The following is a 19382-nucleotide window of genomic DNA, read 5'->3' as shown; positions in this document are numbered from 1 at the left end:
TAGACTCTGGAAGGAATCTCCATTTTAAATTCTGTCCAAATTCTAGTTGTCGGCATACCAATAAGGATGGGGAGAAGAGTTCGATTCAGTTTGCATCTGAAGGCATTTAATTTGCATTTTCCAAAACAATATGCAATCCCAAACGCAACCATCCTTCATAATTTGCAGTTCTCTGGACTTTGTAATGCCGTTCTTGAACCAAGTAATGTGTACAAAAATGCATATACTAGGGTAAAGTGTGTGTTAAAGTGTCTATATTAAATAACATATATATTAAATAACATATAAATAACAAATTAAATAGCATTATATTTGGGGAAATTGCTTTGCAATTGCTTACCAACCCTCACCTTTTTCTCCCCACCCTTTGCATCTGGGCAAACCCGCCCCCCACATCTCATGCTATATTTAATGGATGGGAGAGTGCTTTAAAGAACCGTTTGCCAAACTGCTCTCTGAAGTGCCTCTCAGATTCCTTTAAATGTTGCTCTAGTGATGTTTGACAGAGCATTCCTTTAAACACCGCCTCAGTTATGTTTAATCGGGGGGAGGGAGGGAGGTTGCTTCAGAATCCAGTTTACCAAATCAATCTCTAAAGCACCTTCTACCCTCCTTTAAATATTGCTCTTTCCTCGGCAATTATTCCGGGCTGTTGATGGCCATGCATAATAGCCATTCTTCTTACAATGATAAAAGAAAAGGGGGGGGGGGAGAGAGAGAGAGAGAGAGAGAGAGAGAGAGAGAGAGAGAGAGAGAGACTAGGCAGAAGTGCATAGAAATACATGTATATTTGGAGAAATTCTAAAATGCTGAGGTATTTCATGAGAATTCTTTTCCTAATTGCAAATAGATGTGGAAATGCAGATGAAAAACTTAAAATTAGAAAAACTGAGAGAAGCCAAAATTAACTTGGCCATCTGTACATACCAAACATACGCTAGTGGCCAAAATTTTGGAAAAAGTGTATTTCTGAAGTTTGATGGCTCATAACACTTCCCTTTTTTTAGTAATACCATAAAATTATATATCAATGGAAAGATAATTTAATGAAGAATGTAATGCAACCATGTTTGTTCAATTATCTGTATTCTATCAAATGTTATAGCCAAATAACCAGAAAAAGGAAGCACAGCTTGCTTACATTGGAGTGCAGGAACTTTCCTTCATTTGAATGTAGCCAATGAGCATGAGTGTTTAGAGCAGGCATAGGCAAACTTGGCCCTCCAGATGTTGTGGGACTACAACTCCCATCATCCCTAGCTAACAGGACCAGTGGTCATGGATGATGGGAGTTGTAGTCTCAAAACATCTGGAGGGCCAAGTTTGCCTATGCCTGGTTTAGAGAGCCAATCAGGTGTTATGAGCCATCAAACCTTGGAAATACACTTTTCCCAAAAGGTTTCTACAGTTTTGGCCACTACTGTATGCCTGCACACATACACACATAGCAATCTGACCCAGTGTTCCAGTCACTGGAGCCAACTCCAGGTGGCTGTAAGTGCTTTGGCACCCACAATAATATATTTGTGGGGCTGGGCCCTCACAAAGACAATGAGCAAAGTTGAAGCCCTTCATTGAGGGAACCCACAACCTTTGATGCGAGATGGAACCTATGGTTCCAGTACCAGCAGCCGTTTTGAGATGGCTACAACCAAAAGTTACAAATGGACACCACTTGTACCATCTTTGATTTATAAGTGATAAGGAAGTTAAATGCCTGGCTGTACAATTTGGTTGCTTGTGCATTCAGTACAATTCTCTCTTGTGCAACTCTGTTATTACAGACGCACGGCAGCTAGGAAAATCAGCTCATTAAAAAAGGTTTCCTAGGTTTTGAAGCCTGGAGCAAGATTAATTAAAGTCAATGAGTGCTTAAAAAAAAAAAGGAAAGGGAAAAAGAAATTAACATAACATAAAGCAGGGAAGCAAAATAAAGCTAGTCATACACAAAACCCACTAATTTTCTTGAAATCTTTCCAGGTGACCTAAAAAGCACCTGATGTAAATGTTATTGGACAGAGGGGCATACGTTAAACCTAAAGAAGAACAGATCCCATTCAAGAAAAGCCATCTTCTGTTTCTTTGCGCCTGCCTTTCATGGAGAATGACTATTATTGTTCCTGATTAAATAAGTAAAGTTTGTTCAGCTTGGGCACAACCAAAACCCATTCAGATCCTAGGTTTGTACATTCCCACTGCAGGAACATAAATCATCGTGTCTCACCTGTAGTGATACATTGTCAGGGCTGGTTCAGTTGCAGGTCAGCACAGAGACTCAGAGATGAGCAGTAAAGTGGATTCTTTATTCAAGGAAACAGAATACCAGCAGAGAAACCAATGGGCAAGACTGGACCCCCAGTAAAGCAGTTTCCAGAGCTAGCGGACTGTGCCTCCCATTTTCCCCTAAGAAAGACTGTTTTCCAAGCAGTCTTAAACTCTGCTGGGGGGTGATCACTTTGCTCCTAGTTCTGCTACATGCAAGGACCTCTGTGCCCTTGGAGACAAGGGAGGAGGAGAGTTTAATACCGTGGTACCTCGGGTTACATACGCTTCAGGTTACATACGCTTCAGGTTACAGACTCCGCTAACCCAGAAATAGTGCTTCAGGTTAAGAACTTTGCTTCAGGATGAGAACAGAAATCATGCTCCGGCGGCACGGTAGCAGCAGGAGTCCCCATTAGCTAAAGTGGTGCTTCAGGTTAAGAACAGTTTCAGGTTAAGTACAGACCTCCGGAACGAATTAAGTACTTAACCCGAGGTACCACTGTACTGTAGGACCAGCAGGCTCCTGTGAAGCTGTTGCAGCCCATGTCCCATCGCCGCGCCCCCTGCTCCTCCTCAGCTGCCTGTCCCACATCTGGAGTGCTTTCTGCCTCTGGTTCCTCTCTCACACTTGTTTAGAATCCAACCACCCTGCCCCTGTCTTCATCATCCTCTGACCCATCTCCAGTGTCCCATCACCCTGGCTCTGCTCGTTCCCCCTCTGAGGCTTCCCTAGGAGGTTCTCCGGTGAGTGTCTCCCATCTCTTTTCATTGTCGAGCCAGCCCCTGACTTGTATCTATTGAGTTTTTGTGATTGCAGCTGTGAAACATCTGGTGCAGCGACTGGCTGAGCAGCCCCAATTTCACAGAAAGAGCAGATCAGGGGAGTAAGAGCTGCCTCTGGCTGAGCTGTTCCTATACTAGAAAGTGGCAAGGTCACCAGAGGGGGACAAGGTAAGCCCACCTTAGTTTATTGTTATCACAGTGGTACCTCAGGTTAAGAACTTAATTTCTTCCGCAGGTCCGTTCTTAACCTGAAACTGTTCGTAACCTGAAGCACCACTTTAGCTAATGGGGCCTCCTGCAGCCGCCGCGCCACCGCCGTGCGATTTCTGTTCTCATCCTGAAGCAAAGTTCTTAACCCGAGGTACTATTTCTGGGTTAGCAGAGTCTGTAACCTGAAGTGTCTGTAACCTGAAGCGCCTGTAACCTGAGGTACCACTGTATCATCATCATCATCATCATCATCATCATTATTTCAACTTATACACCGCCCTATACCTGGAAGTCTCAGGGCGATTCACAACAAGACCACAACATATAAAATCAAACCAAAAGCAATAACCCAATAACCTTCCCCACCCAAAAGCCACATTCTAAAAGGGTGTTGGTTGTCAATAATATCAATCAAAGGCCTGGTTAAAAAGGAACATTTTTGCCTGGTGCCTAAAGGTATGTAATGAAGGCGCCAGGCGAACTTCCCTGGGGAGACCATCCACAGACAGGAAGTCACTGCAGAGAAGGCCCGTTCTCGTGTTGCCACCCTCCGGACTTCTCGAAGGAGTGCCTCAGAAGATGAACTCATGGTCCGGGTAGGTTCATATGGGAAGAGGCAGTCCTTGAGGTATTGCAGTCCTGAGCCATTTAAGGCTTTATAGGTCAAAACCAGCACTTTGAATTGGGCCCGGAAACTAACTGGTAGCCAGTGCAGTTGGACCAGGATTGGTATAATATGTTCGAACCACCTTGTTGTAATGACACTTTTGGTGGGTAGAGAAGAGCTAACTCTGAGGTGGGGGAATGGGGAGGACACAGCCTAATACATCTCATCAAGCACAGCACACTAGTGTGAATGAGAAACATCAAGATAGGTTTGGGAGGCATCAAGTTTTCAGTGCTCATGTGTGAACCAAGGTACACAAACATGCATGAAGGATCAGCGACTCATCTATACACTGAATGTCCTAGTGTGGACACAGCCTGAGAAAGTATCAGTCTACTCGAAAAAGAGAGGCACAGATAGTATTCTTTTGGGAAGAAAGTGAGGGAGACGAAAGAGGAGCTATTGCTCTATTTTTCTTTGCCCAAATTCTTTTTACTGCTTCATTATTTCTCTTCAACATTTATTGATTGCTTGAGAAAAAAAACATTTCAGAAATGAAAAGTCAAATGTGAAAAAGCCTCATTCTTTAATTTAAAAGCTATTAGTGAGCTTTAATATCTTAACTTTAAATGACAGCACTCCCACCCGTTTCTTTCTCCCCCTTTCTTACCCTGAATCCACTTCTACATTATGCTGCTGTTTTGCTTGGAATTCCTGAAGCAAAGAATTGGCTGGGCCGGAGCAACAGACAGGAAAATGGACCAATGGGAAGAGATAGGATGAAACTCACCAAGGATGGGTTCATCTGGGTTCAGATTCCAAGCCTGATGAGAGCTCCTCCAAAGAGGATGAGCTGCATCTTAGAACTGCCACCTTCCTCAAGGGCTGGAACAATTGGAAGGTGACCCACACTTCTTAAAGAACAGCCAGAGGCTGCCCTGCTGATATCTCCTTACCCAATAAGGTTGCAATAGCAAGGAATTCAATGCCTTATGTCGATATTCCTATGACAGCTCTCCCTGGTCCTTTCACTACACCACCACCACCACCACCACCACCACTACAACAACAATTTATTATTTATACCCCACCCATCTGGCTGGGTTTCCCCAGCTACTCTGGGTGGCTTCCAACTGAATATTAAAAAGAATACAGCATCAGACATTCAAAACTTCCCTAAACCTCATGAGAAGGGAAGACTCCCTGGAAAAGACCCTGAAGTTGGGAAAGATTGAGGGCACAAGGAGAAGAGGATGACAGAGGACAAGATGGTTGGACAGTGTTCTCGAAGCTACCAGCATGAGTTTGACAAAACTGCGGGAGGCAGGGGAAGACAGGAGTCCCTGGCGTGCTCTGGTCCATAGGGTCACGAAGAGTCGGACATGACTAAATGACTAAACAACAACACTAACAACAACAACACAAGGCCGCCTTCAGTTGTCTTTTAAAGTAAAATAGTTGTTTATTGCCTTGACATCTACTGGGAGGGCGTTCCACAGGGCAGGCGCCACTACCGAGAAGGCCCTCTGCCTGGTTCCCTGTAACCTCACTTCTCACAGCGAGGGAACCGCCAGAAGGCCCTCGGCGCTGGACCTCAGTCGCTCAGCACTGGATCTCTGGGCTGAATGATGGGGGTGGAGACACTCCTTCAGGTATACAGGACCGAGGCCGTTTAGGGCTTTAAAGGTCAGCACAAACACTTTGAATTATTCTCGGAAACGTACTGGGAGCCAATGAAGATTTTTCAGGACCAGAATGACAGGAGCAGCAACAATGGCCCAGATCCAGCTTGTGCAGTGCTCATTGGGCAGTCCACAGGCTCTACACCATCAGATGAGAAGGAGGCAGATCCTGACACTGTTAAGTTTATTTAGCATGTGACGTGGCCTCTACTTTCCATTTATGTTTCATCATTTGCATTTCATTCTGAACATGATTACTTACATTTCACAATCTTGGCTGGTCCCTATGCTTGAATTAATATGAATTTGCTCCTGACTCAAGGGCACAATTTTTCCTCTCTTTTTTTTAAGGCTGTGCCTTCCTCTCAAATCTGGCTAACATGCTTCTCTGGGCTTTAGATGAAGAGCAAGTCTGTCGTGCAAATGGCAGTAAGCCCACAGGGGTCTCACTAACCAGAAATCCTTTCACTGAGAGCCTTTACGATATTTATCATAAGGAATGATAATAAATGAGAACCCCTGAAAAATAAGAGGAAAAAATGCCATTTTTGATCTGCTTCTGCCCTCAAACAGTGGAGAAAGGAAGTCACTTATATATCTTGTTTGGGGATTGCAGCATTGGAAAATAGTCTGTCTCCTCCTATTGAAATAGTTAGCTCAGACGATGCAATGCACACAAAAGCCCCGTGTTTTACTTATTGGGACTGCTCTAGATTGACTACTCAATTATCAGGCTTGATGGTGTTTTCTGAGTGCCTGCTTGTGGGCAGTAAAACCTTACATCTGATATACAATTAGGGGATGGATACAAACCGAAGCCCCCATACAAGACATCACTGTTTTTCCATCTTTCATAAGCACAGTTCCAGCACACAGGGAATGGAGAGTGAACCTTACTTATGTAGCCCATATGCTGAGGGCTGTCTAGCTGTGAGGGGGTTTCCTTTTGGATGTTTAGCCTGCAACAATGCCTGTCAAAAAGGCAAAGCCGGTTGTTTCTTAAGTTATTTACTGCTTTGTTCAGTTCAGGAAACTTTCACTAAATTTTTCTCTGTGGACTCCATCTGTTTTATTCAAGTGCCTATGCTAATGCAGACCACAGGTGGGGGTTACATAACTGAATGTTGCTCCATACAGAGAAGGAAGAGGAAACTAAGCACATAGTTATGTATATCTGAGTTGTTTTTAAATGGAGACTATATTTATGCGAGTCCCACACTTGCACAGTCTCAAGTTGTATAGCTCAGACACAGGTTCGCCTCTTGGGCTTGCCAATTAGAAGGTCAGCGGTTCGCATCCATACAACGGGGTGAGCTCCCATTGCTCTGTCCAGCTCCTGCCAACCTAGCAGTTCGAAAGCACACTAGTGCAAGTAGATAAATAGGTACCGCTGTGGTGGGAAGGTAAATGGAGTTTCCGTGCACTCTGGCACTCATCACGGTCCTCCATGCACCAGTAGCGGTTTAGTTGTGCTGGCCATATGACCCAGAAAGCTGTCTGGGGACAAACGCCAGCTCCCTCAGCCTGAAAAGTGAGATGAGCACCGCCTTTGATGGGACTTAACTGCCCAGGAGAACTTTACCTTACTACAGTGAGAAGTAGGCTTTAAACATTGGTCTCTATAATTTATCTACATAGCACAATTAGTGTATGTGGTTGCTTTACACAATGCAAATAGGAGATTCTATCAGACAGAAAGCATTTGAAGTGACATAGGCCAAGATCCCAAGATCCTTCAACACACTGATAGGGGCTTTGCCAACTCTCATTTCTAATTCAGTTCCCTTGTACTAACTTGTATGTTGAGCCAGAAGAACAAGTAGCTTTTTAGAAGCCATGAGGAGTTGCAATAGTGCAAAAAGTTCAAATGTGTGCTCACAAGATCCCACATTTCTAGTCCCATTTAATGGGCTAGCTTGCAGTTCTGAATCAGCAGTTGTTTAAATCTGGTTTCACTACGTAATATAGGAAGGATGGACAAACTGACTGAGATTCTGGGCTAGAGAGTTCCACTCCATCTGATGGCTTATTTACTAAATCACCTCGTCAGGTCAGTTAAACATGAGCATGTGGAAATAGTTTCTTATTTACTAGCAGCCATCAGAATTCTGTATGCAGGGAAGTAGAAATCTAATAAAACTCCAGCTATTCCAGAGTGGTCTAACAGATGCTGGGAGTTTACCCTGATGGCTAAGAAAGTACAGTGGTACCTCGGGTTACATATGCTTCAGGTTACAGACGCTTCAGGTTACAGACTCTGCTAACCCAGAAATAGTACCTCGGGTTAAGAACTTTGCTTCAGGATGAGACCAGAAATCCCATGGTGGCAGCGGGAGGCCCCATTAGCTAAAGTGGTGCTTCAGGTTAAGAACAGTTTCAGGTTAAGAACGGACCTCTGGAACAAATTAAGTACTTAACCCGAGGTACCACTGTATTAAGAGAACAGAATAATAGGCAGTGCAACTCTTTGTTTAGATAGAATGCCTTTATTCAGGATTGTACTAGAGGTGTATTTTTGTTTTTGCCTGATATTAGTTAGGGGTTTATAACTGTTTAAATATGAGAATTAAGCTGTTCAATTATTTGGTAGTGTGACTGCCCACTTTAAGTTTAGGAATAGGGTTGTAAATTATTCCTTAAAGGTCATTTGGAGAGCTCCCTCCCCTCCCCCCCCCCAGCCAAAAAAATACAGCTGTAAAAAAGAAATAAAAATGTAAGTTTAGGGGGTAAAGTCTATTCTAACCCCCTGAAAGATGCTTTTCCATACCAAAAGCACTGGCACTTTGCATGCTATCTATTGTGCATATACTGAATGCCAGCCAATATCAAATGTGTCCAAGTGCAAAATATCACTCCATGCCAGCTATCTTATATTGGACGTCAAAATCCAATGCCTTTGGGGTGTCAGCTAAAGAGACAAAATTTTCTGTAAACATTTGATAGATATTTGAATGGCTAGAGAATATCTGGTGGAGTATTCAACGTCAACATTTGCAGAGGAGCGCATTCATTTCAGCTCACCTGCTAATGCAAATGGCTTCTTGATGGCATTGGAATTGACCGATCTGAGGGCGCATTGAGCATTTATCCTACCCCACAGCTAGGTAAAAGTGACACATAGGTGCTGCAAGCTCCTCTGGAACCCAGCGCTTAAGTTTGGGGTCTGTAACAGCAAATTGAAATAGAAACCCTCAGACACAAAACACTTCCATACACGAGGGAATGGAAATCTTTTGACAATGGGAGCAGGGAGAAGTAATTGATTCTGCTCTCCCTTAAAATTGCTTTACACAAATCTTGTCACATTTCCTTGCTGGTGATGTATCACATTCAGTTATATCACTATTGCTCTGTTACGTTGCATGACAGACATGATATGAGCCATCTTGATGAGATGCAGCATTCCTCAAAATATGTACCACAGGCTTCGTTTGCGCTCAGCTCTGCTTTCTGTCCAGAAGAAATATGCTTCTTCATTACTTTAAACTGATCTGCAATTAACTGGGATTAAATTATTTTCCTACTACCCGAGTGCAATTAAGGGTGACACATCTCAAGTAATTAATATTCCTCGATCTATTCCGACAGTTGGCAGGTAGCAATCTGCTGTATCCTTTGATTATCGATCTTGCTATTTGTTTTGACAATTCCCAGTTGGCATGATTTGGTTATTTACAACACAGCAACTCCGCAGCTACGACCGCCAAAAGCAAAGTGCAAGCGAGCATAGAAAAGCATCATGCACAAAAGACCTACCACAAACTCTGGCTGTTGAAAACAGGAGCTCACATCTAATAATGAAGCCCAACCAATTTCTTCACGGCATTTGTGTGGCATCTCGTAATATAGAGTTCTCTAGTCAACTTACAATAAATACATACAAAATAAATACAAATATACACATAAAACGTGTTTCAGGACCTGTTCCACAAAATGCTCTCCACTTCTCATAAGGATGCTCCTGAAGGAGTTTTTCTATCCCCATCATCCAGCCCAGACACTGTGGTCCAACTCCAAGGGCCTTCTGGCGGTTCCCTCATTGTGAGAAGTGAGGTTACAGGGAACCAGGCAGAGGGCCTTCTCAGTAGTGGCACCCGCCCTGTAGAAGGCCCTCCCATTAGATGTCAAGGAAATAAACAACTACCTGAATTGTTGAAGCCATTTGAAGGCAGCCCTGTATAGGAAAGTTTTTAATGTTTGATGTTTTACTGTGATTGATGTTTTAATTTGCTGGAAGCTGCCCAGGATGGGTGGCATATAAATAAATCATCATCATCATCATTTTCAACACTGGCTCTGGGCTGGTGGAACGCTCTGTCTCATGAGACCAGGGCCCTGCAGGATCTGATTTCTTTCCACAGGGCCTGTAAGACAGAGTTGTTCCGTCTGGCCTTTGGCTTGGAGTCAATTTGATTCCCTCCCCCTCTTTCTTTTTTCCTTTCTCCGCCTGTGATGAGGCTGCATTTTAATGTTTTAATGTTTTAATGTTGTATTTTAATCTTGTTTTTAAGTTGTATTCATTCAACTTGTTTTTATTAATGGTTGTTAGCTGCCCTGAGCCTGGTCTTGGCTGGGGAGGGCGGGGTATAAATAAAATTTATTAGTAGTAGTAGTAGTAGTAGTAGTAGTAGTAGTAGTAGTCCCACAAATCTGAAGGTGACTGAAACAGTAATGGGGAGGGAGGTGGGAGAGAACTATTATATATTGTTGGTACCCCCACCACTGTGGAAATTTTTCCAGATTGTGGACGCCTGAAAAGGATTCTAGTTGTTGCTTAATTGAATGTATCAATAGTCTTTGTGCTCTTCCTGGTTGATGCTGCTTTTATTTTTGCAATTGTGTTATTATCATTTTCATGCTCTTTATATTGTGTAAACCACTTTGAAAGACTCCTTTCTGGAGGAGAAATGTGTGGTATACCTTTTGGTATAGAATCATAGAATTGTAGAGTTGGAAGGGACTGCAAGGGTCATCTAGTCCCTGCAATGCAGCGATCTTTTGCCCATCGTGGGTCTTGAACCCACAACCCAGAGATTAAGAGTTTCGTGCTCTACTGACTGAGCTATCCCAGCAGAAAATGAATAAAAAATAACAAAGACTTGGCAGAAGAGACCTTGACCTTTTGATCCACTTACGGTACTCTAAATTGAAAACACAAAGCAAATGCAATGGAATCTGTGAATTAAGATACCTTGCTGGCATAGAATAATCTGCAAAAGACTTCATGAACTATGAGACTGCCGTGAATAAGGGGAATGTAATAAAATGCTGAGATGCAAAGCAGAAGCCCTGTAGAAAGGTTGTGGTGTGGGTTTTGGGGTTGTTGTTTTTTTTGCAATTAGTATATTAATATTTACTATTGAAGAGAAAAGGTCAGTTCCTTTTTATATGCTGAAGTTACAATTTGCATAATTGCTCTTTAATAGCCGTGGGCAGGTTGCATTGACCTCTGGTGATGTCATCAGCCATATGCTTCTAAATACAGGTTCAGACCTTTCCAAAGCTCAGGAAAGCGATTAGCAGAGCAAATGGAAACAAATTCAGATTGGAGGAAAAAATGAGTTTCCTCTTATGCTGCATTATTACATGCACACAATTACCTGAGAGGAGTTGGGGAAGGAAAAACAGAGGGTGGGGGAAAGTGGCAGAACTCCAGTGCCATCATTTCGGCAACAGAAGAAGGGGCTACCTATTACACAGGTTTTTTTCAGGCTCTTTTCTTATATATGTTTTCAGCATATGAAGTTTCTGGGAAAACACATAAAATAAATCCTGTAAAAACCATTTGGCGTGAGAAACAAAGGCAGTAAAGGAATTTATTAATGGCAGTGGCAATCCCATAATAAAAATGCATCTGTTGCAAAGTGCTCCCTATGGAAATCCAGATATGTGTGTGTGTTTCAAAAGCCTTCCTTCCATTGCAGAAAAAAAACACCACTATTTGCTTAAACTGTCCATCTAAGAACAATTTGCTGCTCTACAGATTATCTACATAAAAAGAAACGAGAGAGAGTCAGCCCCGCAATTAGCCATTTTTGTTTGATTCTTTCTTCTCTGTTTTCAGTGCCATCTGCCTGAGGTCAACTCATTTGTCAAATAAAACACACAATGCCATACCCAAGTTGTATTTTAATAAGGTGATATATATATATATATATATATATATATATATATATATATATATATACACACACACACACACACACCATATTAAATGCAAACTGTTGCACCATTAAACAGAAAACTTTTCATGTTCTACAATAGCAGTGTGCCAAGCACTGACTTTATGAGAGCGACAACTTTGCACATAGAAGTGCTCTATTAATTTACCTTTCCTTCCCCTAGCAACAAATTGGTGGCTAGGCAGGAAAAATGCACTCAGAAACAGCTTCCCCTGGGCCTTTTCCTCTCTCCCAACAATAAATAGATACATGACAGTCAACTCTTTGCTCCTGAAGTAACCATGGGGGAGAGAACTGAATTCAGAGACAACATGCCAAGCTGTATACTTTGTAGAGACTGCAATTTGAAACAAATACACCCCATGAAGATAATACAGATCAGAGATGGGCAACCCGATGTCTTCCAAATTTTGTTGGACTATAGTTGCCCTGAAGACAGGAGTGCCTGGTGTGCTCTGGTCCATAGGGTCACGAAGAGTTAGACACGACTAAACGACTAGCAACAATAGTTGCCCATCATCATTGCCCACTGGCCATGCTGCCTTGGGCTGATGGGAGTTATAGTTCAGTAACATCTGGATGGCCATAGGTTTCCCACCACGATGCAGTTCATCTTTTTAAAAAGAGAATATATTGGCTTTTCATAAATATAAATACTAATCCTTATATAGATTCAATCAAAGCATTTCATGGACTGATGCTAGGAGGCTTGTACAGATAAACATCAAATGGCATTTCAATGCTGATTCCCCCTTTTCCCTGCGCAACCAAAAAATAAATATAATAATAATAATAATAATTTATTATTTATACCCTGCCCATCTGGCTGAGTTTCCCCAGCCACTCTGGGCAGCTCCCAATCGAGTGCTAAAAACAATACAGCATTAAATATTAAAAACTTCCCTAAACAGGGCTGCCTTCAGATGAACTATAATTCCCATCAGCCCCAGACAGTGGGCAAGGATTTTGGGCAACTATAGTCCAACAACAAATGAGCTCGAGAGAGTTTGGGGAGCTCCAGAACAGGGTGGAAGCAAAGGTGTCTGCTAAATCAAAAGCCCTTCTATGAGTGGAAAGAGACCAGTTAGATTCTGTTCCCTGTTCCTATATATGTATTCAAACACATATTTCACCCATAATATTAAAATGAATAAATAAATATGTTCAGCAGCTATTTTACATGATTGACATTTAATAAATTGAATTAGATAATTTATACTGATTAGCTAACCTGTTTCTCTTAGCCTCAATACCCAATATTCACTTCAGAGATTAAGAAAAGGGGTATATTTCCTTCTTCTCCAAAGAAACTTGAGACAGACAAATATGGGCAGGCTCTTATTTGGTTTAAAACCAGACCCTGCTTAAGCTAACATAATTTCCTGGTCTCACCCAGTCAGTGCCCCAAGACTTGGATATATGTGCTTGCTTCTACTGCAGATAATACCAACGAGTATTGTACATATGCCACCTTTGGTCAAAGTCTCTTTTGAGGAATGAAGGGTTGTTGTAACTACTATTTTTCTGCAAGTTTAGGGAAGACTCTAAAAGCCCTCTTTGGGTGTTACAAATGTTGGGAAGTAAACATGAAAGCAGGGGAACAAGGTGGCCCGAATGTGGTGGCTCTACCCTTGCTCTGGCACCATTTTAATCACTTTCCAACTCGCATAAGGAGACTGCCCAAAGAGAGGGGCATTTTGTAACTGTGGATGCCCCCCTGTGTTCTGAAGCCCTTGGAAATTCAGAATCTTCATCAATACAAAAGATTCTCATCTTACAGTGCCTTCCATGATGTTAGGAGTTCAGGTTCCCAGCTTGATAACACAGTAAGTTCAGGTACCGTATTTTTCGCTCTATAAGACGCACCAGACCACAAGACGCAGCTAGTGTTTGGAGGAGGAAAACAAGAAAAAAAAAATATTCTGAATCTCAGAAGCCAGAACAGCAAGAGGGATCGCTGCGCAGTGAAAGCAGCAATCCCTCTTGCTGTTCTGGCTTCTGTGATAGCTGCGCAGCCTGCATTCGCTCCATAAGACGCACACACATTTCCCCTTACTTTTTAGGAGGGAAAAAGTGAGTCTTATAGAGCAAAAAATATGATAATTAAAAAGGAGGATTTATTACAAAAGCAAACAGATATCTCTGGAGGGCTCTGACAAAGCCTTCGGCCTCATTACTCAAGATGACACTTCTGAAGACCGCTTCCAGCTTTGACAGAAGATATTGAACTTATGACCTTTACGTCTTTTGTTTTGCTTCCTAGCTAGCAGCCCTCCCATTCGCCGACTGTTCGGACTTAGTGGATCAGCACCAACCTCTTCATTTTCTGAGAGGATGTCTCTGAATCTATTTGTGCCTATTTGTGCTTCCGGTGAGCTTTGGCTGTGTTCTAGCCTGGTCTCAGCTACTGCCTTATCAGTCAGCCCGTCAAGATCAGGTAGTGCCAAAGTCTGCAGCTGCCAGCTCTCCCCTGCCTCACTAACATCTAAACCTCTCTGTTCCTGGCTGCTTTCTGCAGTTGGCAGCAAACCTTTGCTTGGAGCTGGCTCATTTCTGACACATGAATTGGAAGGGGATGAGAATGGTGACACAGGGCCCCATTGCCTTTTAACTCCCCACACTTGTAAGCTACCATGCCAGTGTGTGCTTTGGACCTCCACGGCCTGCAGTCACACACCCCTCTTTACAAATTTAGGGAGTGATGCACAATTTGGTCAGTGACAGACACTGGGCATTCAGATCTCAGTGGAACCCTGTGTGATGCCAAAATTCAGCACCTCTCTGCCTCTCTTGATAACATTGTTGCGGCACCCTTTCAGTTCGGCACCCAGTGTGGACGAACTAATCACACTTCCCTCAATCTGCCTCTGATTTGGTGAACAGTTGGATTAAAATTGGCTTTGGAAGCTCTTGATGTGTCCTGGTACTATGTACTGGCAGAAAATTATGTATCTTCCAGATGCAGAAATATACGGTTGCAATCTGAACCATTTACTTCTATTAGGTTAATTTTCATAGAATTATAAAACTATAGAGTTGAAAGTGACCCCAAAGGTCACCTGGTCTAACTTCCTGCAATGCAGGAATCTCAACTAAAGCATCCATGACAGATGGCTTCCAACCTCTGCTTAAAAACCTCCAAGGAAGGAGAGTCCATCACCTTTTGAGGGAGTCCATCATCATATAGTTCTTCCTGATTTTCAGTCTGAATTTCCTTTCTTGTAACTTGAATCCATTGGTTCACATCCTGCCCTCTAGAGCAAAAGAAACAAGATTGCTCCATCTTCCATGAGACCATTTTTAAAGAATTTTGCAATGACAGTGGGTTAATGTCATCCCCCTTTCACTTTCCTATTGGAAATGCATTACTCCTGCCTTGTTTCTGTTATAAGCCTTTCATGCAAAAGAGGTTGTGAGTGTTTTAAAATGTTTCTCCAAGATATGTAAGCATTAATGAGGCAATTCCTGCTACCTAATGATAAGAATAACATTAATTACAAGTGTGGCTTTAAAATCATTCAGCACCTTTTCAAAAATAACTCCCATTACGCTTCATTCTTCACACTCTCTAATCTAATTTTAGTTCTTTGTTCCAAGGATCTGAGATATACAGAGTATGATTAAGTCACCAGGGGAGTATTATCCACTAATGTGTGATTGATCAATAGAGAAATTTTTATTACAATGATAATAAAAAGTGCTGTTATTATGATATCTATATTTCTATAGCTTTTATACGTTGCATTTTAAAAGCTGCCTTGAGCTCTTTTGAGAGGTTGCAAACAATCTGAATAGCTTTGAGGGACACACATTGTCGCTTTTACCAAATTAGCTATCAGTACCAATCCAGGTCAGAGAACAGCCATATATGAATCTCAAACTCAACAGCTTGAGCTAGAAACTAAGTCTAAAGTTGTGTAAACAGAAGATACTTCACAGACAGCATGTCAGGGATAGAGAATGGCTGTATAGATGTTCTGGACCAAAATTTCCAACATCCTCAATCATTGGTCATGCTGATGGGAGTTGGAGTCCAACAACATCTGGAGGGCAATTAGCAATATCTTAGTGTTTACACCTGATCTGTCCAATCAAGTGGCTTCAGAAGTGAAAGGTCAATGATCTACAACATTCTTCCCTTCCATGACTGAAGTGTTGTGACCACACAGTCACTAGTAAAGATGGAAGGATGTGTCAACTTCTCTCAGCTTCTTGTTTTCCCAGTCTTAAATCCAGTTCTTCCCATTTTGCAGCAATTTGTATTTTTTAAAAAAGGGAAAAAATCCTCAGGAAAATCCCTCACCATTTTAGTATGAATTTGTGCTAATTTTTAATATGCAGTTTTCACTAAGGTACACGTTTTTGCAAGCCATTTCCCCAAATATAATGTGTATGTTACTTGCACCAATATATTACTTTTTATGCATACTTCCCTTGTGTATGCATTTTTGTAAACATTGGTTGGAGAACTGCTTCACAAGATTCAGAGAAGTGCAGATTTTGAAGATACCTGTGTTTTGGTTTACATCTTGTTTCATAAATTTGATAGATTTGAATTTTTCTTTCATCCCTAGTTCCAACCTAGCCTCAGTGGCTCCAGCAACAAAGGCATCCTTTGTTATCTAAGTAGGCCAATTCTACTGTAAACTGTGATTTTAAAATATTGTATTTTACTGTTTTATGTTTGCCACTCTGAGAACAACATTTTCTGGTGGCCTTGTGTAAATATAATAATGTAAACTTAAATAAACAACATACTGCCTTCTATTTTTAATCCCATTAGAAATACATATTGCAGCTTTACTGCATGGGAAATGTGTGCCGTGGCGATGTGTAACATTATCAAGGACATGTCAGGACCACGGAGAGCACCCTGAAATTCTGAGCTTGCAGCAAGCACTACGAGGCAAGAGGTAGATATTCCCAATTCGGGGAGTTGCTAGAGCTAGTGAGAGGCAGGACTTGGAGGTTGGATGAATGAGAAAAGAATATAAGGCAGGAAAATCTGAGGAATAAGCAGAAGAGCAGGGGGCAGGTGGGTGTTCTGTTTATCCAACAAGAGTTAAAGGATAGGCAATTTAAAGGCTTCTCATTGCTAGCTAAGCAATTACTCAGATGATGAGCATCTCTGTTCCCACTGAGACAATGTTCTGACACATGATCAATAGTGCCCCAGATCATTTATCAGGCCAAGTTCCAACCTCCATCCCTATTTCTGTTGCTTGGCCCTCTATCTCCGCTCCCCTTCCCAAGACCTGTTCTCTGCATACATTTCTGCAACAAAATTTTATTGTGCCAGTATGCTTCATTTGGCAGTGGTCGCCACTGCAGGAGTAGTCTCATTAATCTGCAGGACTAACAACCTGGTTTTGTTTGCAATGCCAGAGATGGTGACTTCATGCTGTGTCCTGCATCTCACATTGCTGTAAAGGAAGAGATTGGTCCCATCCAGATGTCAACCTCCCATACTCTCCAATTGGTAGACGGGCACAAAGCCAATGTTGGAAATGAACAAAAATCTGTTTGTCCCCTCGGAAAAGAACAATGGTGGGAAGAACTAGCGGAGTTGGCAGCAAAATAACAAACAGAAAAGGACTGGTGTGATTCCAGGTAACAACACACAAACACCATTCCTTGAGTGATGGGTGCCAAACTCATGCCCAAGCGTGTCAATAGCCTTCTTAAATTGTGGTGCCCAGAACTGGACACAGAATTCCAGGTGTGGTGTGTCCAAGGCAGAATACAACAGGGCTATTGCTTCAATTTACCTGGACACTATACTTCTGTTGATGCAGTCGAGAATAGAATAGGTTTTTTGCTGCTGCTGCATCACACTGTTGACTCTCGTTAAGCTTGCAGTCTACAAAAACCTCTAGATCCTTTTCACATGTACCACTGGCAATCCAGGTGTCGTCCATCTTATAGTTGTGCAGCCAGTTGTGCCTGCCTAAGTGTGGAACCTTACGTTTGTCCCGATTGAAATTAATTTTGTTAGTTTTGGCCCAGTTCTCCAATCTGTTAAGGTCATTTTGAATCCCGATTCTGTCTTCTGTGGCATTAGCTACCCCTCCCAGTTTGGTGTCATCTGCAAATTTGATGAGAAATTCCTTCAACTACAGTGGTACCTCGGGTTAAGTACTTAATTCGTTCTGGAGGTCCGTTCTTAACCTGAAACTATTCTTAACCTGAAGCACCACTTTAGCTAATGGGGCCTCCTGCTGTTGCCGCGCTGCCGGAGCACGATTTCTGTTCTCATCCTGAAGCAAAGTTCTTAACCTGAGGTACTATTTCTGGGTTAGCGGAGTCTGTAACCTGAAGCGTATGTAACCTGAAGCGTATGTAACCCAAGATACCACTGTAAGTCAATTACAATGATGCTCAATAACAGCAGCAAACAGCTCCACTGGTTTTCTCAGAAGAGTTATTGGTTAAACATTTGTATTGCATGCAGGCTTTTCATAGCTTCACAAAAAAAAACCCTACAATGTATGAAGCATGCAGCCTGCAATCCTCAGATTATACATTCCCCAAGAGAGTCCCAAAGGCTTCACTTGGTTTACTAAAAAGTAAATAATTGACTCATCTCTCTTCCCCCGGCCCCAATATACAATTCACGGAAAATGTAAATGAACAAACAGGATAACAAGGATATACCTTTTTAAAAAAATGACCACCTCCATAGCTCCATCAAATACTGGGCTTATTAATTAAAATTTGGTGGTGTAAGAACCCAAACAGGGCACAAAACTAAAGCAGATTTGTATAGTTCCAGCAGCATGCTGCTGTTACACAGAATAATGTAAAGTTATTTGCCACTTCATTCTGTTTTCCTTTTCTGTGGAATGGTTTTTCAAGCCTTGAGATACAGATGCAAAGGTCTGATTTTATCTCTAGCAGAGTTGACAGAAGCTTCCCTTTTAGAAGGAGGGGGAAAAATCTCTATAAAGTAAAATAAGTAAAATATCAGCATTCTATAAAAGCAGATGCCATCTATGCTACAAGTACTCAGAAATCACAGGGCTACTGACAAAAAGCAAGGGTACTTTTTATTAAGAGGATCACATGAAATGTGAAGCTTGGCAATTCTATATCTGCACGTAGAATTGCCTATCACGATTTCTGCTGCTGCCAGGGTGTAATTTATCTGCTTATGTTGAACGCCATGTTACATGAGATGCAAGTGTCACAACAGTCTGGAAATAAGGTTTCATCTAGCTTTGTCCATCTAGATCAGTATTGTGTACACTGACTGGCAGTAGTTTTCCAGGATTCCAGGCAGGTGTTTGACCCTTTTCTATTGTTATTTTTGATCCTCTCTGTATGATGTAGTCAGATCCCACTTCTGCCCTCTCCCCAGCTGCCTCCAAATTCAACCTGAAAATGCTCCAATGAGAACCTTTGGCTCAGTTCTAAATTGTTCCAGCTTCCTTCACAAAGCCACTTCTGAGCTAGGGAGGAGGTGGGGTTGCAGGCTTCACGCCCCTCCCCGCACAAGCGGGGGCTGGCTTTCAGCCCCCGCAATACCAGGGAATCCTCGGCCACGTCATCCCCATGGCCAGCCAATCAGCTGGCCCGGGAGGCGTGGCCCGCCCTATTTAGGGCTGGCGCGGCCAAGGATCTCCCTCTTTCCCATGCCTCAGCTGATCAGGTTTT

General features: G+C 42.3%; 1 protein-coding gene across 5 annotated transcripts in view; it reads right to left on the bottom strand.

The window, feature by feature from the left end:
* Positions 1–19382, bottom strand: part of GRM8 (glutamate metabotropic receptor 8) — a 556355-nt gene that overhangs the window by 124703 nt on the left and 412270 nt on the right. The gene's annotated exons all lie outside the window — the stretch shown is intronic.

This window comes from Podarcis filfolensis (genome assembly GCF_964270895.1).
Source record: "Podarcis filfolensis genome assembly, chromosome: 10".
NCBI classification, from domain to species: Eukaryota; Metazoa; Chordata; class Lepidosauria; order Squamata; family Lacertidae; genus Podarcis; species Podarcis filfolensis.
Note: the sequence above shows the minus strand (reverse complement) of the source record. Positions and strands in the feature narration are given on the sequence as shown.